The sequence below is a fragment of the Phlebotomus argentipes genome, unplaced genomic scaffold, assembly GCF_947086385.1.
Source record: "Phlebotomus argentipes unplaced genomic scaffold, Phlebotomus argentipes genome assembly scaffold_18, whole genome shotgun sequence".
NCBI lineage: Eukaryota > Metazoa > Arthropoda > Insecta > Diptera > Psychodidae > Phlebotomus > Phlebotomus argentipes.
Window position 1 is genome coordinate 5,802,210 of NW_026776177.1, and position 12,187 is coordinate 5,814,396.

The window sequence follows — 12,187 nt, forward strand, 5'->3', positions numbered from 1 at the left end:
TGAGTACAATTTCAAGTGTTCTTTGGCTTCAAAGGATCAGAAAACAATGTAAATTGCTTGCATATTCTTAATTCTACCAAAAACTGTCGATCTATCGGAGTTTAGTGTAAGAATTGACGTGTTAGAAGGCGATTTATTCACGAAATCCGTCATAAATTTGTCACATAACCTCAAAAAGGATTTTTATTATTGTTTCTAAATAACTTCAGTTGATCTGTTCACCATTTCCAACCATACTATCTCCCCCTTGATCCAATGCCTCTAAAGCACACAAAAGCTCACCTACTGCGAAAAATACGTGTCTTTGATCGAATGTATCGGATATGGATTGATGGTGTGGCGGCGACGAGGAAGGCAAACCGCCATCAAGGGTGGGAAAATGCGAAAACCATCGAAGAAAAACAGGCGAACATCATTTATTACACTTCAAAAATTGTCCGAGCGCAGCGATGAATGCAGAAAAAGTGCATCAACGACACAAGAGCTCGTGGGTGGTGGGGAAAAAAAGGAAATGCAGGAAAAAACATTTGCTCAAGCGTTTTTCCGCTTCCAGAATCAATAAACAGTGAGCTGAGAACATAAATCAATGCAGAGTGATAAAAGTCTGGCGGAAACTCTAAAGGGAAAATCAACGGGGAATCATGACAACTTTCCCACTGACACTCATCCCGCTTTTTATCGCTTGCCTCTCCTTTTTGCCAGGAAATTGCACACTTGAGGCCAGGGAAACCGTGCATATTCAATTTCCCACCATGCCACCCCCTCCCCCCGCTGTAAATGCGCTCGAGTGCATGGCAAAAGTGTTGCATGGGGAATCACAAATATTTGATGAGCACATGAGATAGTCCTGAAGTATTGGGTTAGTCCTCGAGCACGTGTCCCAAATATAACTTTATGTGCGGCGGTGGTGAAAAACTATCTTGAATGGCGGAGCAACTTCCATAACACTGTGCAACACTTTTCTGCCCTTTTTTTGAAGTGTGGATTTTCTGATTCCTTGAGTCATCAGCTTTTCAACGGTACCTTCCTTTTTTCTCTAGACCCTCAAGTTTTCCTTTTAGAGCCTATTTTCCATTTTCCACTATTTTCACCCACTTTGCCGCACTTATGTGCTCATATCTCGCCCAATTTTCCACGGATTTTCCTCAAATTAGTCTCAAATGATAGCTATTGAAATTACCTACTACTTTGTAAAACATTGTGAGTGTTTTAGATCACTCCTTGTTGGTCAAAAATGATCTTTTGTGAACCACTAGGTAAAAAATTCGCCGGCTTTTTCACCACTTTTTTCTAAATATCTCCGAAACGAAGAAACTTTTATGTTGGATTATTTTTCCTATGTGTAGAGCACTTCAGGGGATGCATTTCCTCCATACATGCCGAAGTGATATCTCTTCTCTATCTGCCGGAAAAACGAGGTTTTTCCTCGACAAGTTTTGCTTTTTTATGCTACGCGCACCCGCTAAAAAATTGAAAGAAGGTACATTTTGCTGTCTACGCATTCATTTAGATGATGATAATGCTTAGATGGTAAAACAAAAGAGAAAAAAGGCCAATATCTCGACTTTTTAGCTATTTTACGTGAATTTTTCGTGTTTTTTAAGGAGTTGTTGTCATTAAGACCAAAAAAATACCTAAAATAGCTAAAAAGTCGAGATATTGGCCTTTTTTCTCTTTTGTTTTAACATCTAAGCATTATCATCATCTAAATGAGTGCGTAGACAGCAAAATGTACCTTCTTTCAATTTTTTAGCGGGTGCGCGTAGCATAAAAAAGCAAAACTTGTCGAGGAAAAACCTCGTTTTTCCGGCAGATAGAGAAGAGATATCACTTCGGCATGTATGGAGGAAATGCATCCCCTGAAGTGCTCTACACATAGGAAAAATAATCCAACATAAAAGTTTCTTCGTTTCGGAGATATTTAGAAAAAAGTGGTGAAAAACCCGGCGAATTTTTTACCTAGTGGTTCACAAAAGATCATTTTTGACCAACAAGGAGTGATCTAAAACACTCACAATGTTTTACAAAGTAGTAGGTAATTTCAATAGCTATCATTTGAGACTAATTTGAGGAAAATCCGTGGAAAATTGGGCGAGATATGAGCACATAAGTGCGGCAAAGTGGGTGAAAATAGTGGAAAATGGAAAATAGGCTCTAAAAGGAAAACTTGAGGGTCTAGAGAAAAAAGGAAGGTACCGTTGAAAAGCTGATGACTCAAGGAATCAGAAAATCCACACTTCAAAAAAAGGGCAGAAAAAAGTGTCATTTTTGTTGCCTAGTGTAATACATCCATCTGTTTACCATATTCATCATGAGGATTTCGCACGGCGCTTAGTTTTATGCAAAACCTCAAGGGATGATTTATCAGTTCACTTGGAGTGCATGATTGGTGGATGTTTGGGTGTCTCAGCAACACTTGCAGTGATGCGCAATTATTAGTTGCTTATCTGACTTCAAAGGCACCCCAAAATAATGTACAGAGAAAAATGCCTCTTGATCCAAGGGGAAGATAATGTGGCTAATATCATAATTATATTATCTAATTCATAGTATATAATAATTACAATGGCACAAAAAGGTTTCAAATTGTGGGTTGACTAATCTGGAAGTTTTTGGTAATCGTAATTCTTTGAGGTTGGATAAAGAATCATCAGGATTGATGTCAGGAAAAAAAGAGGAGAACTCTGGGCAGGCTCTGGAGCAAGTGCTTTTCTCTCCAAGTTGTTCAATTGCATCTTGGCCGGTTCATCATGAATCATCATTGATCCTCTTATTATAGCGTAGCTGATAGATTCATCCTTGGAAAATCTGACTTATTAATTAATTTATTGATTAAAATGACTAAATTTTGGTTTTATTATCCTGAAAATCTAACTGACAACTTTAAAACTCACATTTTCATGCAATATTTTTGAATTTTTCTTCTAAAATTGCATTTTTGTGTATTATTCTTGATCATAATCATCAAATAATATTATATATTCTTTAAAAATATTGACTCTTGAGGTTATTTATAATCTTTCAAGATGATATTGAGTCTTAAATCAGTTTAATAACGTAGAAAAATATGTAAATTTGTGACTTTTGATAAAAATTAATTTCTGAATGTAAAAAAAATCATAATATCTCCCCCTTTGCCTTGGGCAATAAACGATAAATTGAAATATTGCGCATATTCATTCTAATTCAGCTGAAGAAAGTGGTTTTTGGAGTCTTTTTTCCCTCTCCATCTTACAAAAAGGTGCCACTTAAAATGCTCCTTTATCGTCATGCTTGTGAATTTCAATTTATTTCTTTCCCATTATCACACACGCTTAGAAGAGAAGCCGCAGATTTAATGTGCTCTCCTTCGGAGACGCAGAAGAAGTTCCATCATCCGCCCAGAATTCTTTTCATCTCTCGTGCGTAATATTTGCTCAAGATGCTTTTGGCACAAAGGACTCTCTGCGAGGCGAGGGGGCAAATTCACTTATCTTCCACTGAAGACGGTTTTGCAGCGCACAGTGAAAGAATACATAACAGTTGCAAAGGAATAATTGAGTAATGGCAAGGAGACCAGCTCCCATGGAAAATTTAATCCCAAACTCTCTTCTCTTCCACTGCCAAGTGCTGGAAATAAAATTTTTCACGAATTTTGCCTTGATGTCGCCTGCGGAGAAAGAAGGTTTTCTATTTTCTAAGACACGTGGCTTGATGTGTGTTTTCAAGCTGTTATTTGAAGAGCATTCAAAGGCACAGAAAGCATTTGACAAAGCTAACATCATTAGCTACTAATGCGATATCAATGAAAGTTTGAATGAATTAAATTTTATGGTCAACATACGCATCAAAGTGTATAACTTGATGATCAATTTTCTCATTAATACTGCATATTAATTGATCCTGCTGCGAGAGACTCCGCTTGAGTGCAATGTGTATATTTCATTCATTACGACATACAACATCACCTTGATAAATTCTCTTCGTTCCCATCGCTTCACAGGAAGCATTACTTTAAATATTCAAAAGGAAGCAGCGTGCGTGAAGTTGATTCCCAACTCTCATGATGTGTAATTCCTACACGCCATGAATTGCGGGGGGAGGAAATGGAACTTATTTGACTTTACTCGTCGTATAAACAGCAAAATTCTCTCTCGAAAAACTTATATTTGGCATGTGTATTTGTGCCAAAGTTTTGCCACAAGTTTTCTTATTTGCCAGCATGTTGAATTTTGCATAAAAGAATGGCGCTTTCACTCCCACTGAACACTTCGCTGCATGAGCTTTTTGATAGCGCGCCGCGTCACATATTCAGGAGGTTTACTTTCTCCGTGTTTTCCTTTAATCTGCACATAAATTACATTGAGCGCTGCCGTAATTTTGGCATTTTCTTCAAATTTCTCTGTCAATACATCGGAGAAAATTTAATTGCAAAGTGTATTTTGGCAAACCCTTTGTATACGGTTTCAGGGGTGAAAAACAAATCGGGGGTGTTTGATGTGTATTGTGAGTGCTTTTGATATACGAAAATCACTTCAAAAGCTGTCGATCAAGCTTCACACGCTCTCTCGATGGTGGTGAGAAGTTGCTTTTTCCAGCGACTCTGCGCGCTTTTCTGCTATTTAGCAAACTTTTATCGGATGGAGTGACTGTTTCCCAAACCCTCAGCGACGCCCGCAAGGGAAAAACGTGCAAGCAAAGTGATTTCGAAATACACTCACCCAAACATGACCGGATGTGTACAAGCGATAGACGGAAACAGGTGATTTTTCAGCATGTTAATGTTCATCCGATCAATGTACAGCATTTCTGTCCGCTCCCAAACTGGAGCTTTCAGCACTTTTTGCCCAAAGACTTCACAGCAACTCGTGTGTGTTGTGTCCAAAAAGGTGTATACAAATGATTAACAATGTTTGCACGAGCCAAGGGGGAGATAATATGCCTTCAATCTGTACTTCTGCAGATCCTGTGCAGAATCTGCAACACTTCAGACACTTCTGAACGCCTTTATTGCACTCATTTCTAACTCTTATCACAATCTATTCAAGATTTTTCCGCCTCAAGAAGCTTGAGCAAATTCAATATAGCGAATATAACAATATGTTTCTAACAGATATTCATATTGAATTTACTACTTTAAAGTACAATCAGAGATATTTTTCTAGACTGAAATGATATTTTTGAGGTTATGGTTGACTTTGAAGCTTTTTTCTAACCTACACGAGGTTCGAAAAAAAGAAAAAATCCCAGATTAAACACAAATTTGATGATTTTAAGGGTTATTTAACCGTCAGAATTTGTTTTAAAAATTTTAAATCGCTCACATAACCTAGAAAATGCCTAAATTTGTTGAAACTGAAGCTTTTGCGGGGCAATTATTCGCTAAAAACTTCCGCAAAGGCTGTACACCATGCCCGACCGCAATATCTACCCCATGGTGTGGACGACAACTCTATCGGTTGCACTAAATGTAGCTCGATTTGCTTGAAAATTAATCTACATTCTCATAACAACACGTAATTTATGGACACTTTCTTGTTCGATGCATTAATCCTGGGAGCGTTTTTGGCTTTATGCCCTCATTTAAGCGTGCTGTGCATGGTATATGGGAGTCTCTCAATGATAAGACATTGTCCTTCGATGTGTGATGAAGCTCGTTGAACATATACATGATGTGCATTAATTTCCCTCCTCACACTCAACAATGTGTCTCATTGAGACTCCGAATGGCTGGCGAGTAGATTGCCAAGAGTATTTTGTGTTGCTGTCTCTCTCCCTTATTCCTGATAACAAATGTCAGCCGAACAGAACCTCCCGCCGCCCCCGAAAACAGCATCGCATTATAAGACATTGTTATAGCGACGTACACAAATAGATTCTCTGACCCATTCCAGGAAGTCCAACTCCCACTTTCACGTTGATATCGCTGCGTAAGTCATGCAAGTTGTCGGTGGACGAGCGACGGTGTGATTAGATTGCTGTCCATTGTACAAACATGGCCAGCTAATTAACAATTAACATGCTCTAAACACAGTCAAAGCTCAGTACCAATCTCAGATCATGTCCGTAATTAAATAAATGATAAATTACTGACGGCCTTTTGAGCGTGAACACATAAATTTCCGAGCCATTCTGTATTCTGTTCCAACCAAGAGGGAAATAATACAGTCAGAAGTGGTGTACAGCTCAGCAGAGGTACTTAAGAAGTGGAAATGTCCAAAAGCCCACAATATTCTCTTCCTGAGAGCTTCTTTCACTGGCAAATCATCAAGATTCTTTTGATTTCCTTTGATATTCATGCAAAATCAGTCATAAAAATCTTTTTTTTAAGTTATGTAACGAATCACGGATAGATTTAGTGAATAATTTGCGTTCTAGCACATCAATTCTTATGCTAAAGTCGCCAAGATTGCTTGTCATTGCCAAAATTAAGCATTTGCATACAATAAAAATTGTTATTCTGTGCTTTTGATGCTAAGAAATACTGCAAATTGTACTAAAATCAAACATAACCTCAAAAATAATCGTTCCTGGAAACTTTCTGGACAATTTTGACTCTGAATCAGCAGTTTTGAGTTCATTGGAAAATCAAAAATCAGCTCATTTCGTGATCTAGAAAGCTTCTAAACGGCGATAGTGAAAATCTCTTAGTTATATTTTTGAGGTTATGGTCGGAAAGATATCCAAATATGCGGTTTTGAATCGATTCTTACAAAAATATCAGATGGAAATTTGAGAGAGTCTAAAAACTGCGAGTTCTAGAAGTGTCAGGCATTTTTGGAAGTACAGATTTGAGACATACTATCTCCCCCTTGGTTCCAACCATGGAAAAGTCACACCCTGTATTCTGGGGGTGTATTAAAATTTCACCAGCATCACCGCTGTATAAATTAAAATATCATGCTGTTGCTCCTGCATTATGAATTATTGAGTGGGAGAGTCTTGTATTTAACTCCGCGCGCGAGAACCGCCATGGTGATTTTCCCTATTTATCAATTTATTTCATCTACTGGAAATAAATTTCACAACTTTCAGTTCACTGGCTTTCGCAACATTCGTGGTTCTGCAGTTGAGAATGAAAAGTGACTTGTTAATATTTTATACACACTAGATTTATTACAATATATTTTATGAGTGGGTTGCAACACAAAATGCATTTTGGGGGGGGGTGTTTTTGGCCCAAAATAGTTCCACAAACTTCTCTAACTTTGTCCGATTTTTCCGTGGAAACTGCTAAATAAATTACATTTCATTCCATATTTTGCTTATAGTTAAGGAAATTTGAATCAAAAGTGAGAATATAGAGTGTATTTTTCCAAACATGCAATTCAATGTTATTAGCGTGAAACAAATCTATCCTCGCACAGCATTTCTAGACGGTGGAAAAAAAATATGCACACCAATTTTTCAGGGTATTTCGATTCGATTCAGAAATGATTTATCGCTCTGAATGGTTGATGAGTGTTGTTGGCTAACAAAAAAATATTTAATCTCACCTGGAGTCAAGCGTGGCTTTTTTTCCATCCTCTAAACACGGTTGTATGTATGCGATGTGCTTTTGCGCACAGGGAAAATCAAACATCCCTTCGAATGGTGTTCAACATGCGATGTTGGAAGATAAAATGAAATATTTCACCTGACATTTTGCAGTGCTTGTTTTAGTGGGAAAAATAATTCAATGTGTTACTCGCTTCCAGCACTATTTCCTAATAATTAAACATAGCATTGCCATTATGTTTTCCGCCAAGCATTTATTAATAGCATCACAGCGATATTTGCAGAATCTCAATTTGTATTCCAGCAGAAATACTCGGAAAAACTCAAATTTATTCATCAAACAAAGTGGTTCAGAAATTCCACTCAACGATAAGTAATACGAACTTCATACAAAACCAAGATAACTACGCGGTGTTCTCAAGAAAAGTCTTTGCTAGTTCTTATAATTATTGTATTTTTGAGTATTTTTGAGTATTTTTGTATGCTCAAATCAGTACACTTCTGGATTCCATGGAACGAACCATTTTCCTGCCATGCATCAATAATTAATTAGTAATTAATTATAATTAATTACTGATAAGAAAGTGACTATAAATCAACATTCCTCAGAGTAAAATGCTGTAATTTTCACAATTATATGTTTTGAGGAAAATAAAAATTTTCAGCACAAATTTAGTGGAAAATTCCAGCGAAAAAGAATATTTTTAGCAGTTTATGAAATGGTTACAGAAAATTACTTTTCTAAAATATGTTTTAAATTGAATCGAAACAATCTGAAAATTCCCAAATAAATTGTAGCTCCGTGAATCGCGATGCAGTCGAAATTCAGTCGTATTTCTGTCGAATTTCAGTCGAAATGCAGTCGAAATGCAGTCGAATTTCAGTAGAAATGCAGTCGAAATACAAGATGCTGTGGAACTGGAAACCGACATTAGCAACTCCTTGAGTTTCATCGGCAAGCAAGATTATTTCAGCAAAAATCCTCAAGAAGAAATCAATTTCACGCTCTAATACTTTTAAGACTTGTCACTTTGGTCAATTGTCTGGGCATCCATTTCCGTTTTTATACGGGCAACGGCGAAGAGTAATAAAGGCTAGCAAGCAGAAAAGTGTATGAATTCAGTGGGTGAGTGAAGTTCACACTGAGACACAATCCTGGGTGTCTTCCGGGCGGCGGGAGAATTGCTCATGTGCGGAAGGAGGATGAGTCCTTGTGGTCCTGCCTGTGCTTATGAGTTGTCGGAATACGAAAGCAAAAACCAACAAATGGATTTTTGGCTCTGGAATCTCCGTGTGAATACAATAAGCTTTTTCTCTTGGTTTTGGGGAAGAGAAAACTTTTGTCTTCTTCCCACCCGAAAAAAACTTCAACTTTCGCCCTTTTCCAGGTCACTTCTTCTGCTCCACTCTTTTGGGGTTCGAGTTGAGGTTGGCGATGGTGAATTTATGGAAACATATTTGTCGAAGACGGCAAATACCTCCGAATGTAGGAGGTTTTGTCAAGACGAATTGAACGGTAGTAATTTTAACGACAGGCGACAGGTTCTTCCTGAACTACTTTGTCGCTCAATTCCCATTGGCGTTTTCCCTTAAATCGATTTACACTGTCACAAAATACGAAACTTCTTTTACGCATGACCTAACAATTTGAAGTTTAGATTTATTTTCCTGCTTAATAAAATTGTTATTGAATAATAAAGACACTTTCTCCCAATGCACTTGAAGCTTTTCCAGCAAAAGTTCTTCATCAAATGGAATGATGAACTCTTACGGACAAACAAATCGGAAGTTTCTAACAAGTTAATAGCAAATTGTTCTTAACGATTGTGTCGAATTGTGTATCGAAGCAGTGCTAATGTGCTGAATGTGTTGGAAATCGACAATTAATACGAAAAAATCCTAAAATTGATGGTATTTCAATCCAATTTCCTCTGCAGGAAAATAATTCAAAAACACAATGAAATGTGGGGTGGAAATGCAGTGAAAATGAGAGAGGAAAAAATCGCATTTATGCTGAAAAGTTGGATCAATTCTATATCGTATAATTTCTCTATTGCAAGTTCGATGGGTAGATATTTTGCCAATGCCAGGGAAAAAGTAATTTCTTCCATTTCCCTCCCCCAAATGAAATATCTTCAAGTTTCCACGGAGTGCAAAGTTGTGAATTGGTCCAACAAAGTTTTCACTCCAGAAAACAATATCTCCAATACTTCTTCGCCCAGTACTTTCCAATTTTATTTTATACTTTGTGCGCTCATAACTCGCCAAAGTGTTTCACTCCTGGCTTACGGCCAAGTCTGCGGAGCTTCTTTGTCCATTTCCGAAGGAAAATCGCATCATTTGGATCACAAGGAAAACCATTTCACTCACCATCGCCCGTGGAGCGAAAGATATCAATCAGTGACCGATGTTTCTCTGTCTTGTTGGCTTTGAGGTTGCAGAAGCGTGACAAAAGAGTTCAACTTCTTCAGCGAGACTCTGAAGAAAAAAGAAAAACAGATCACAACTGCACTCTTTCCACCGTGTGAAATATAATTGTAATCAACAAAGGGGAGACAATATGGTCAGAAGTGGTGTACAGATCAGTAGAAGTTTCAGGAAGTGAAATTGCTTCAATTTTTCCAATATTTGGCTCATAACTTTGATTTTCTATGGTTTATTTTACTCTAAGAAATTACTTTTAATGCAAATACATATTTTGATATATTTTTCTAGGTTATGTGACCCGTTCTGGGGTGGAAAAGTGGGTTAAGTTAGAAATTCTTGAACTGAAAACAAAATAATTTTCACTTATTTGTAGAAATGCGCATTTTCACTCAGTGCAAATCGCAGAACAGTAAAAATCATTTTCACAATATCAAATTTGGAGCTAGAAAAGTTCTAATTAAAAATACTATATCCAAAAGTGCAATTAATAGCATAAAATCCATCAAATATTCTATTAAAATACTTTAGAAAAATTTGAAAATCCGTTTTTTAAAGTTTTCAGTCAGATTTCAGTTAGTTTTGAGTCGTGATAAGTGTTAAGGATTCTTCATAAAAATTGTGGTGTACAGATTCTAGCCATAATGTCCTCCCATTGGGAATCAATTAACACGGAACAGGCAGATTTTCTGCAGATAATAACTGTTGTTCTTCTGTCTTTGGGGCATCTTTGGGCAAGATGAAATGCTGGGTAATTGCCACATAATATCAAGGGGATTCCAGAAGTCTCATTAAGAATTTATACTTCTTCGCCACCCTTTCCCTCCCCCCCACGCCACATTTCCATACATCACAATTCACATTGGCCCGAGGGTGGAAAATGGCTGCTTGAGGGTCTCGAGGGAAAATTAATACGAAATCCCTCCACTTGAGCTCCGAATGCCTTGTTTCCTATCTCCTCAACATGCTCCGCCAGCGAAATGTTCAATAATGCATCCAGTCTAAATTAATTTAATTCATCATCACCCAAAAGCCTCTCTTCTCCACATAATCCGCCAGATAGGGATGCTCCCAGAGTGGAAACGGCGCGTTAATCATGAGTTTCTAGTTTGACTCAATTCCCGTGGTTTCTGGCCCAACATCTTGCGAGGGCGCGAGATGAATTTCAGGAGCCACCGCAAAGCCAATGATTAAGCGGAAAGCTGATGGGCGGAATCTTGGCAAAGTGTGTGTGTGTATTCTTCGATATTTCCCAATACGACATATGCACATAATTAAGTCTTCAAAACTCTGCACTAAACCCTCAGAAAGTAATCTGTATAATCAAACAGCAAACGTGAAAATAACTGCGTCTCAGCGGCGCTGCCAATATGTTGTAATAGCACATGTGTAGCATCTGCCGAGGGGTGAGTTTGTCTGGCACTTTTCGCAACATGAGTGGATGCAGATCGAGTGAAGGTGCACATTTGCGCTGGGGCGGGGCGAAAGGGGGCGAAAGTGCCCCCTTTGGAGCGCCCAACGGCACCTGCACTGCACCAGCGTGGCGTCGATTAATGATTTCCCGAACACACCCGCTTTATCACTATTCTATCAAGTGTTTCACATGGTACAAGAAGCTGAAAATTATAGAGCGGATTATTTACTCTTTCCTCCGCAAACACGTATCGGAACACACCCTGACATGGTAACGATATAGCGCCACTTTGGGGCACATTATGTGCACTGAGAGGAAAGATATTGCGCCATAATATGAACCCAAAATTGAAGCCGCAGTGATTTGACTGAAAATTCTCTGGAAACATTTATCGCTTGAATTGAAAATCAGTCCGGAATATTTTAAAATTACCACATAGAATAAAGTCAGGCCATTAACTTTTTAAATCACCGATAATGTAAATCACAAAAATACATAAGAAAAAAAATTATGAAAAAACGAGTTGTTTTTCCCAAAGGTAAGTTTGTGTCTAAAATTTTTAAATTATTTATTGGAAGGCGTTTAAACCCTCCTAATATTATAGTTCATAGTTAAAATTGTGGTACAAAACATTGAAATTTGCTACAAGTTGAACTTGAAACACAAAATAAAACTTACCTTAGGGAAATACAATCGGATCTTCTACATTCTTTTATATTATATTCAAAATTTGACTTCTTAACAGTGCATCACAACATTGTGGCAAAAACTTGCTACAATATCTCAACATTCACTGCTTCTGCACGTTTCCTCACCACAATCTTCAACCCACCCTAATTTTCGGTTTCTCTCAACTGCTTTAATGAATGATAA